The sequence below is a fragment of the Fukomys damarensis genome, unplaced genomic scaffold (genome assembly GCF_012274545.1).
Source record: "Fukomys damarensis isolate Sample0158 unplaced genomic scaffold, DMR_v1.0_HiC HiC_scaffold_26, whole genome shotgun sequence".
NCBI lineage: Eukaryota > Metazoa > Chordata > Mammalia > Rodentia > Bathyergidae > Fukomys > Fukomys damarensis.
The window spans coordinates 19,526,471-19,538,334 of NW_022900938.1; the positions used below are offsets into that span (position 1 = coordinate 19,526,471).

The 11,864-nt window shown below is 41.3% G+C and overlaps 1 long non-coding RNA gene across 2 annotated transcripts in view; it reads right to left on the minus strand.

The window, feature by feature from the left end:
• LOC104850220 overlaps positions 1-11,216 on the minus strand; it is a 13,656-nt gene extending 2,440 nt beyond the window's left edge. The window contains exons 1-4 of one of the 2 annotated variants that reach the window (XR_776913.2): positions 10,925-11,216; positions 6,465-6,562; positions 5,839-6,143; positions 693-887 (exon numbers count right to left, since the gene is read on the minus strand). This is a non-coding gene — a long non-coding RNA (uncharacterized LOC104850220). The remainder of the gene's footprint in view (positions 1-692; positions 888-5,838; positions 6,144-6,464; positions 6,563-10,924) is intronic. The other variant, XR_004514398.1, reaches the window with a different exon arrangement.
• Between the last annotated feature and the right edge of the window lie 648 nt (positions 11,217-11,864).

The window sequence follows — 11,864 nt, forward strand, 5'->3', positions numbered from 1 at the left end:
CTAATTTCTCATTCTTTATGGCTGAGTAGTATTCCATTTTATAGAAAAACCACATCTTTATCCAGTGTCCAACAGGTGGACAAATGGGCTGTTTCCAAGTTTTAGCTATTACAAACTGTGCCGCTATAAACATGGGTGCACATACATCACTGTGATATGATTCTTTTAGTTCTTTTGGAAAGATACCCAGCAGAGGGATGGCTGGGTCAAATGGAACCTCTAATCCTAGTTCTTTGAGGTATCTCCATATTGACTTTCATAGTGGTTGCACCAGTTTGCAATCCCACCAACAATGGAGAAGGGTTCCTTTCTCCCCACAACCCCGCCAACATTTGTTATTGGTTGATTTCTTGATAGCAGCCATTCTTTGTGGGGTGAGGTGGAATCTCAGTGTTGTTTTCATCTGCATCTCTCGAATGACCAGTGACCTGCCGTTGGCTAGCTGAGATCAGGGGATTCGGTTCTGCACATGGCTGTACACATGGTATAATACAACTCTTGCTTTAGTTAAAGGAAATTTGTCCAAAGTCACAGCATTTTTTCCCTACTGGCTCCACTATGCCCCACAGTTAGACCTAGAGTCTTTAAAATCTTGGGCATTTTATTTTAAAGATTTCTATTCTAAATCCATTCATCCTAGGTATGGAACAGTTTAACCAGTTTCTAGGCATTTATTCATATGGAAATATTACCTCCTGAGCTCCACTTGGAAACCAAGAGCAAGTCCTACAGAAGTTGGATATCTCCTCTGGCTTCTGGGGTCAGTAAGAGGCCATTCCACTACAATTCTTCTTTTATGATTTTTAGCTGCATACTCTTTGGTCGACTCTTCATGTGACAGTTTTGTAACTTACCACAAAGAACATAAAAAGATCATCCAGTCTTTCCTACAAAAGGATTTATAAAAATTTAATAATTGATTGTTGATAGATTGGAAAAGTTTCATTGAACGTCACTCTTATGTAAGTTCTCTATTTGTGAATTTCCTCTGCAGTTTCATTCTAAGAACAGGAAGGGTGCTTAAAGGGTATTTTAGTTACTTTTCTTGTTGTTGAGACAAAATATGCAACATGCAAAGTTAAAGGAGGAAAGGTTTATTTCAGCTTCCATTTGAGGAGGTTTCAGTCCATAGGCTGGCTGGCTCCAAGGCAGGGTGGCATGGCAGCCAGGTACTGCAGAGGAGAAACAGTCTGTGGAAAGCAGGCAGAAGACGACAAAGCAACAATGAGCAGGAGTAAGCCTGCCTTCCCTCTCCCCCTTTCTATTCCATCCAGGCTGTAAGCCTATTGATTGGTGCTGCCTACACCCAGGACAGGGCTTCCATTGTCCATTCTCTTCCATCCTAGCATCACACCCTTAATCCACATTCACACACCCTAACCCTAACACCCTAACCTTTGAAGCTCTGCACCTATGACCATATGAGGCTTTCTGGGGGACATTAGATTCAAGCCACAGCAAAGGGCGATCCTAAAAGTGAACCTTCTGTTTCATAATTTGTCCAGAGCCAACTAAAAAGGTGGGTCCACAGGAAAGCTAGAGGAATTTGAAATTCGAGGTGTTTTTTAAGGCTCAGGTGTCATCTGCAGGAGAAAGCAGCCTGGACTGAGAACATGGACTCATCCTGGGAGTGTCACTGTCCTTGCCTATGGTGGTGCTGGGGCTGCTGGCTAGACTGGTGGGCTCTAAAAATCCTCTCGATTCACCCAACACTACTGAGTGCCTTCTGACAAACCACCGGGGCATCCTGTGCTTTAAGGACAAGGGGTCTGAATCAGGCCGTACTCATTGCGGCTCTGCCTCCTGATTCAGAGCCCTCTGACACCAGGATGAGGCCTTGACGAACAGGCCCAGGGTAGCACGAGGAGTTGCCCCATGGGATCAGAGGGCTGGCAGTCTCCAAAAGCTTTGACCTAGAGCGGGAAACTGCAGAGGAATTTATAGATATTGACATTGCCAATAAAAGGCTAATGTGAAAAGTCACTTTTTCATCAATTACCACAGTTTGATCAACCACACTACACGAAAGCCTGAATTATTCACCTATCCTCTCTCTAGGAAATATCATAAAATCATTACTATATAAAGAGGCAGTCAAAGCATATGGAAGGAAAAAGGTGAGGAAACCAGCTTTATAGAACTGTAAGAGACAATTAGTTACTAAAAACATAATCTGATTTTCCTGGGGTTTTTCGAAGTTATAATATGTGACAGTTTTATAAAGTTGATGATACTGACATTTCTTTATTCATTCAAAATACATATTCCCATTAATGCCTGAATTTGTATTTGTCTTTTTGAACTAGTCTTAATAATTCCCCCCAAGTTTAAGGATTAGATCGCACAAAGCTGGATTTATCCTTGGGGTCATCCTGAGATCCCAGCATCTCTTGTGTCCGTGCGGCTGCTGCCTAGTGTGTGGTTCCGTTTCACGGAAAGAACAACGGACTGGATGAGACTTCAATTTTATTTCCAGATTAACTTTGATCTAAATATGTGCCCATGGGCAGGAAACTGCACTGCTCAGTAAAAGGGGATTCTAAGGAAGAGCCCCTGCTCATCCTTTGGGAATGTATTGAATGTAGTATTATAATACCTATCATGCAATCTGTGCCAAAGAAAACCAGCAATGAACCCTTGCATTTTTCACTGATTAGCAGCAAATTTTCAGAGATTACTGGTGACACTTGGTAAAACTTTTACCATTTTAAATATACTGTCCCCATAACATCCTTGAGACAACTTGAAAACTGCAACATGTGTATTTTTAAATTTCTTCTGTGTGGATATTAGCAGCGGTGATGGGTTCCTTTTTCTTTCTTTTTTTTTAAATATGGAAGAAGAAATGGAAACAATCATTTCCCTCCTATTTCTCTGCCTTTTTACCTACTTATCCCTTCCCCCTCCACGTCCTTATTGTTTTCCCACCCTCTCAACAGCCTGGTGCTACTGTCCCCTGCTTCTGCTGTCTTCCTCTTCCAGCTCTTCCAGTGGCTTGGGCAAATGGCCTGGAAGCAGGCTGAGGTTCCTCTGCCTTGGACTAACCTGAGATGATGGGAGACTAACAAGTGTGCATCCTACTCAGATTGGGGAAGGGCCCCTCATGATGGAGCCAGTGGCTCTCTGTGTTCCTCACTGGTCATCCAGTGAGGTCACCCAGGCTGCTCCTGTATATGCAGAAGAAAATCCTGATCTCTATCCTCTTCCTTGCCATACCCTTACCCTCCTTTCAGGTACTTCTGGCTTCTTAAATATACAGAAAATGAGCAACTGAAAGCAGGGAGAAATAATTCATAAAAGTCAGTGACTAATTAGCTACGCTTAAATATCTAAGAAGGGAGTAACACCCTCAAAGGTGTCGTCAACCCACTCATAGGGCAAAGAGTTGGTCCCCTTTGGAAACTGTCTGCGTTTCTATGAATTTGTTACTCAAGGTAAATCACTGCTTTGTCTACCCACATTTGTTAACAATGCATGTAACTCTTAACGGCATCTCAAAAGCATACTTACTTTCAATTTCGCTTCTCATTCGTTTTTATGATGTTAGAGAAATTCAGATTATATAGGCTTTCTTTGTGCTGAGATGGTAATTTTATATCACTGTAGATTAATAGCATTTTCAGTGATATTTGGTATCACTCATTTGTCTCCTAAGGTCGTAAAGATATATATTTTTTCTAATTTGGCTTTGCCAACAAATAAAAAATAAGAGTCTTTTTCTGTTGAATGAGCGAAAAAGCCATTCTGATCATGAAGAATTATTCTCTTTTAACATAGCCACAATCCATAGTCTAATTGTTTTTGTTATTGCAGCAATACAGTTTCTGCAAGAATATGAGCGTGCATGCCTGAGTCTGGCCCGCAGAAGAATTTATCCTTGCTGCCCCTTGACCTTCACTTTGAGATCTGACTGCTGAGGCTTCAGCTTGTCTGATTAGGCCGCCCATCCATTCACCCTCATTTAGGGACTTAAACACCTCTTTCTTTCCCATTCCTCTTCCTTGGTCTGAGGGATCTGCAGATATCCGTACTTTGTGAGCATATTGATATTTCTGGGACTCTGTTGTGGGAACTGGTTGCACAGTGCTCACTTGGAACAAGTACCCATTCCAGGGATGGCTGTTATGGAACAGAAAGGCAGTGAGACTCTGTTTAGCTCTCAGCTTTTAAGAGCTTCTTCCATCTGCTATAATGTGTACTGCAAAGTTGCACATAAAATGCTGATTAGTACCTCTGTGCAGATTCATAGAATGATCCACTCTCTCTTGGTTTACATCACACTCTCCTAAGTACCTAGTCACCTGTTCTATTGGAAAATTTTAATCATCTCTCTGACATTAGCTTGGCAATTTCAGCGGCTACTTCACAATCTTTCAAAGTCTTTCTGCTCCATTTCATTCCTATTTCTTTTCTGCTTGTGTTAATTATTTTTGCAGCCAGCATACGTGTTTGTCAATAATGCATTACATTTTCCATGTGTCAGTTCTTCAGCCCCATCAAAGAGCCCTGCTTTTTACATTCCAAATCTATTTTCCCCTTTCCCTACTCAGCTCATTTTGCTCTGGGCTGCCTCTCTATTCCTCATTCCAAGTCCATCGGAAGTTGCATGAAATTTGGCAACTGAAAAGCAACCCCCAATTTAATTGAGTCTAGTTTTCCACAGAGCGTGAATTTTGGGCCTGCAACAAGCTGCAAGTTTCCTAAAAACTCCATGATTTCTTTGACACCTGAAGTTCCTTAAATGTCTCCCCTTTTAACTGCTGGCCATTAAAGAAGCTCCCAGCATAGTGCTAAGCACATCCCAAAGTGCTATAAACACATAGTTGAATGCAACATAAAAATCTCTGGGCTCACAAGCTGTATAGCGATCCTGCTTTTAGGGATATGGAGGGGAAGTGTGTTGGTTGTGTTTTAGAAAAGTACTGCTCTTCTGTCCTAGCTTAATCCATTCTTGGGAATTTTTAAATTGTTGTCATTTCCCTTATCATGGTTACTGTTAAAAATTCCCACAAGCAGTCATGATCCCAGGATTCTTCTTTTGTGGTTGCTTCTGGGAATTCACTGACAAATTCCCTAGCACAAGCCCAGGAAACATCATTTTCGGAGAACTCTGCTTCTCAGAATGAATGCTCTTTTAGTGAAAAGAGAAATTGCTTTTCTTGTTTTGCTTTTGTTTCAGATTTCCTCAGAGGTTACACACTTCCTCTTCCAATCACCCAGTTCCTTGGGGGAAACTTTCAGCCTGTGATGAGAAGAGAAGGATGCAGGCCTTGAAACCGTGATCAAGGAGATGATGCCAGACTCCTTGGCATCTGGCTTCCCACTTTGTTGCCTCTTCTGCCCAAGTTCGTCGTGCATGTGTGCCGGAATCATCCAAGTGCTGCACACTGACCCTGGGTAAGAGTCCATTTCTGACTTCCTTTCACTATGACCTTCGTAGTCGGCTCTTTTTGATATTTTTGACTACTTCTGTTGCCTGGAAGTCCTTCATCTCTAAGAAACAAGAAAATGCTGGAAACAACTGGGCAGAGAATTCAGAAGGATGGGAAGGAGTGTTAGGAGGAATAGGAATACAAAACTGGACTGGGAAACAGTGCAGGTTTCTAATTCCTTGAAGGTTTTAAGTAATCATACACATCTTTCCTTGGTAGTGCTTTGCCGATAATCACTAAACATGACCCACAAACTAACCCACGAAGAACACTGCATTTTAACTATTCCTTGTTATATTCTCTGGTGGTCACGCAAATGAACATAGATATTGACAAAGACCTACTAAGGGGAAGGAGAAAGGGAAAGTAAAGCCAAGGTTCATTCATCATTTAGGTATTCATTCACCTGGTCATTTGACTGAGTGCCGCTCGCTCCCAGAAAATCCCTTCTTTCTGTGTTCTTGGAAATATTTTGTTTGAACTTGAAGACTCCTTTAGATAATACTTCCCAGAATTGCAGACCTTGGGGGAGTCTTTAAGAGGCAATAACAAGAAGATGAAGCATTGCTTTGCTCCCGTTGGACTCGGTTACCTTGTATTTGAAGTTGACACAGGACTGGCATTGGGTAGCTTATCTTCTCTGCCTCATAGTTAACTCTAATATGTAAGTCAGAAAAATAAATTGCCTTCTCTGCCCACTCCCTCTTTTGCCTGATAAAATAAAAAAAAAATGACCTATTAGTTTTTTTTGAAAGAAATGTTTGACAAATTCTGTTTACTTATTTACTAGAAAGATCCATAATTAATTGTGCTGTTAGAAAACTTTCCTTGGAATGGTCACAGTGAAGAATTTTGTTCAGAAATTCGAAGCTGAAGGTATTCTACATCATGCCCACTCTCAATATTTTTTTAAAATTAAGGTTTCCATAATTTAAAAAAAGAAATCAGAACTTCCAGAAAATTCAGATAATTTTAACCAGGGGTAATTTCACTCAGTTTCCATGTATATAAAAATGAAAATTATAAAGTTACCTTCTAATGCGCCTTTTGGGATGATTTTGCCTGACACGTAGAAGAATGCCTGCCTGGGTTGGCCTTCATCTGGCATGCCCGAGGCTCTGTGTTTGATCCTAGCAGTGCAAGCATATAAACAAAAAACAAAACAAAATACTCATCGTCTAATCATCATGGTGTATACCTTGAATATATGTAATCTTTGTTTGACAATTATACCTGAGTAAAGCTGGGGGAGAGGACCCTCATTTCCACAGCAAAATAAAGCAAGTACTTGAAACACAGTAAGTATTCTATCCTATGACTGTATAAATGTTAGTAATTATTGTTATTATCAACTAATAAAATTCCTAATTGTGCTTATACCATATTACCCACTGGGGAAAGGTTGGAGACTAATTGTCCCTGAACAGGATGCAGGCTGCATAAACAGAGTTTCAGGAACTTTTGTTTCAGTTGCTGCATTTTCAAAATTGAGAGATTTCTTATCAAGTAAGAGAACAGCTCTGTGCAGTTTTGCCCTAATGTGGGAAGGCCCGTCTGGGACATCAGTCCTGCGTTTTTTCAAGGCACCAATGGGCTAGAGCTGAAGACACTGTCTCGCAAGCTGGCAAAATCCCCAGGGTGACTGAATGTCCTCCAGGCGCTGCTCAGCAGTGGTGCCATTTGCACGCCCCTCTCCTACCTTACATTCCACAAAGTAGTTTCATACCAACTAGAAGATAGGTAGGCAATCTTATCCATGTTTTGCAGCTGAGGAAATTAAAAAGGGAATGAAAAAAATGTTGCACAGTGACAGGGACTAAAATTCAGACCACTTCTTTTCTGGTGTCCTGCTGCTTCCTAACCATGTAAACAACTTCTTCCTCAAATTTCTTTAGAAACCATTTGTCCTCTGTCAGTTTCAGTGAATGTTCTTTGCTGTGTTTGTAAGCAGCAGGGTTACATGGCATGCCAGTTTTAAATGGTAAGTTAAAATGTGACCTAAGGTGTGAGAGGCAATGTCCTCTCCACTCTGCTAATAAACGGGGCAGTTTCTAATTATTTGTATGGAAGTTGGCTCCCAAGATAATTCAGTGTCCGTGTGGTTCCGTTTCACCTCTACTTATTTCCATTACCTTGCATATTAACTATGTCAAGTTGATGGGCTTGCTGTTCCCCAGGGTGGCTATTATAAATACTGGTGCTACACTGAAACGCTTCCAGTCTTCTGGAACCTCATTTGAACTAAGCAAGTTCTCCATAATGATCATTAATGATGTATTGCTTGCATATAAATGTTGGATATTAATCTTTTGTTTACTTTTTCTATGCCATCAGACTTCTTCGAGTTCTTTGTAATGTACAGTAAGTGATGATCACGAGTAGCTTCTGCATTTGGAACCGAGTGACTTCTTTAACTGACAGTTCAGTGTGGCAGGTGCAGGATTGAATCACAGACCCACGGCTGATAGGCCCCTTCCCTTCCCATATATGGCTGCTAATGCACTTGGAGCTAATAGATCATTACTATTCAAGCACAAAATCTCACCTGAGCCTCTTTTCAAGTCTGGGAAGGTTGCTGTCCTGTGAGTGTCATAAATTTGTGACTGGAACCCGCATTCTAGGAGTCCCTTCCTGCAAGGTGACTGGGACAAGTCTAGTCACCAACCCTTGAAGGAAGGACATTATAAGTGCTGGTTATATTCCATCCTTTTCCTCCCTGATCCATGTTAGGTCCACGCTACACTGTATGTGAGAGTTCCTCCAATCTGGATCCTTTGATAAATCCTCTTCCTTCAAGCCCCTGATCCTAAGTGCTGGGTTAAATCCAAGATAGTCCTCCATGAGTTGAGATAGGCTTGTGTTCCTATATTGAATTAGATTTGAAGAGATGCCTGCAGTTTGGTTTAGGTTCACCTAGTACCATAGGACTGGACCAGAAATAGATCAGCATCTGTGCAGGAAATGATGAGGTGCTGGTGTTCTTCATGGCTGAAGGGCACTGAGCTAGAGTTCAGAAGTAAGCAGACCTGGGTATGAATCCCTGCTCTGCCACCTACTAGCTATGAAGTTTTATGGAGTTTTCTTGAACTTTATTAGATCCTTAGTTTTCTCTTTGTTTAATATGAATGATAACAGTACCAACTTCTTAGTATTGTTGTAAGGATTAAGTGGCAAAATATGTATTAAAACATTGAGCCCAGATACTGGTACAAATGAGTGTTTTGTACAGCATACAAAGCTATAATAATTATCTTATTATTATTAAATGATTCTACATTGGCCTCAGCTATGTAGAGCCTCCTCCTGACCTCAGTCATCCTGAAAGAGAGAGGCTTTTTGCTGGACTGTCATCACATGTCTCTTCCTGGAACATCTGTTTATTGTTAGTTTGTCTGAGGGACTGTGGATCAAACTCAGGACCTTGCGCTTAAGAGGCAGGCAGGGTGCCGTGGAACACATGTCTTTGTGAATGAACACTGAATGTGATAGAAAGAAGTAAAGAAGAATTTGCTGGGCTGGCTCATGAGAAGGGTGAAGAAATAGTGCTGTGCTCACACTGTATATGTATCCGAAGTCCCCTATGACAAGGAATGCACATTAAAAGCTATAGGAAGCAAATGTTCTTATGACATATGAACTCATGAGGAAGGTGTACAAGATGTCCCAGGACAACATAGGCACGCGGGCCACCAAGATGGGTCTGATGTGGTCTGCGGTCATGGGGAGGTGTGTTTGGCTGCTTTTGATACCATGCCTGTAGTCATGGATGGGTCAGTGTCGATGCCACTGTTCTTTAAAATCTCATCGTCTCTCACTTGAAGTATATGAGAGACCATGACTCTGGTCTCTGCTGCCATCCGTTTCTTGATCCAATTCATTCTTCCACACTATTTCCAGTGTATGTTTTTATAGAACACAGCTCACATCAAGCTATTTCTCTGCTCAGTGGTCTTTGCTGGTCATTATCGCTTACCCAATGAAATCCAGGGATCAGAAGAACCAACAGGATAATCCCTTAGATCTGTGCACTCACTTGCCCATCCCTTGATCCCTGAATCCTGGTGACTTTGGCTGCCCACTCTCGTAGACAGTGTGAGGAAGAGTCTGGAAAACTCAAGGAAGGCTTTCTTCCCCTCCCTCTAATCATTCTCCTAGTAAGTGGATCCATGAAGCCTTAAGTGGAAGACATACATGGATTTTCACTCTTGTCCGAAAATTAAGTATCTTTACAACTGAGGAAATGTTATAGTATCATATTTCTGAAAATCTCTTCAGTCCTTGTCTTTTTAGAATCAAGTTTTTATCTCTGCTGCCCAGTGCCTCTGACTTAACCATCTTTCCACTTTTTCTTTAAATGTGTGCCTGCACTAAGTGAAAGTCTGTTCCCTGATTAGTCATTTACATATATGTAAATAGAAGCTCAGGCTGCTCATTTCAGATTCTTTAGAAGAACTGAGTTTCTCTTTGATAAGTTAAGAAACAACTTCTTCTTCAACATAAAGGGCTTGACTTGAAGGCATAATAGGTCATTTTTGGTAGAGATAGAAGATACAGGCTTTTCTTGACTTACTTCGTCTCCTCTGGCTCCACACCAGCAAACTAGAGAGCTTTGCCTCTCTCCTTTTATTTTCTTCTTTTTTCCCCCCCAGTACTGGGGATCGAACTCAGAACCTTGTGCTTGTGAATAAGATACAGTGCTGCTAACTGCGCTAAATCCCTGGCCCTTTGCCGCTCTTCTGGGAGCTGCGGAGGCAGGCAGCCTGGGAGGCCACAGTGGTGAAAATGGCAGCAGCCCGGCTCAAGCTGGCAGACTTTCCTCCAGGCACATCTATTAGTACATTCATGCGCTCCTTTCACTACTTAAGAAAAGAAACATTACATTTATCCCTTTCCAATTTGCATCACACAGAAGTACAGATTATGAAAACACTTTTCCTTTGTTGTAAACCATTTATCCCTGTGGGACTAGATTTAGCTGACTGACACAAATCAGAAAATCTTTGGTCTCTGATTTTGAGTTGAGTTAAGACCTTGGTTTATGACCTACAGAAGACCCAGGGTGTCCTCTGACACAGTTGTGTGTTCTACTACTAGTTACTTGTCAGAAGCTTCATTTGGGCTGGAAAGGTAGTCCTGTGGTAGTACACTTGCCTTTGATTTGTTGATCCCTAGCAACACACACACACACACGCAGCTTTACTTACCACAACTTACAAGGGGTGGTCAAAATATATGGTGAATATTTAATTATTTTTAAAATATCTATTACAGTAAAAGACACATTGCCATTAAGCCCCCCTTAAAATGCCCCTGACTTGAACACACTTATCCCATTGTTCTTGCCACTGTCTGAGGCAGTCCCAGAAGTTCTCTCACGAGTGTCATGAGTGTCACGAGTGAGGTTTAATAAAAACTATGGCGAATGCTGCTGCCAAGTGCTCTCCAATGGAAAAGCAGGTTTGTCAAAATCATTACGGTGTCTCTTCACTCACCTTATCCACTGGATCTGGAAGCGTGCAACTTCTGGTTCTTCTCAAAGTCAAAATGACCACGGAAAGTGAACTGAATCGATTCAGTGTCTGAACTGATTCGGGACATCGAGGCAGCCAGGACAGCGTGACTACAGAGGACTTCCAGAACGACTTCAGAAAGTGGTGAGAAAGATGGCAGAAGTGTCTCTGAAGAGAAGGGAACTGTTTTACGGGGAATTGGTGCCAACGCATTATTTGCTATAATACATTTTAAAATAATTTAAATGCCAATATTTCTATCACACCTTGTAGATATAAAATATTTAGTCTCAAATGTTAAACACAAGGGGGTGTACTTTGAATTTATGTAATAACAATCATTTTGTGAGGATACAAAGAATAGCTGTTAATTTTCGTCCTTATCCATGAAGAGGGCTTGCAGGACGGCAACAAAAGAGTCTTCAACCACTTGCTGGAAAAGAGCGCCTTCGGTAGTAGTTCTACGAGAGATATTTCCATTCCTACAACTGCTAGCTTCTGAGTCCTATCTATCAGTCTAACAATATTTGGTTCCCAATATTATTAACCTATGTCCCAAGTCACCTTTTCAGATACAAAACTATTTTGCTCCCAGCACCCTTGTTTGTCACTAGAGATATGACCTGAGAACTGCCTGCCAGAAAAACTTACACTCAGCAGCATATTTCTTATTAAGTTAGCAGTGTGAAAAGCAAAAATAGAAGCTAGTGATTTCCTACAGCCCCCAAACTGCTTTGTTCTTCCAACAGAAATGTTGCAGCACATTTCTTGAAAATGTAGCCTAGGACCCTTGGGTATTTTACAAGTGAACAATGGCTGAGTCATTTAATTTAAGAAACACAGCTAGCTGAGTACTCATTTATTTGAGCAAAAATTTCAGAGGGCTTTTATCATGCTTGCACAAGTTCCAGATATCTGAAGG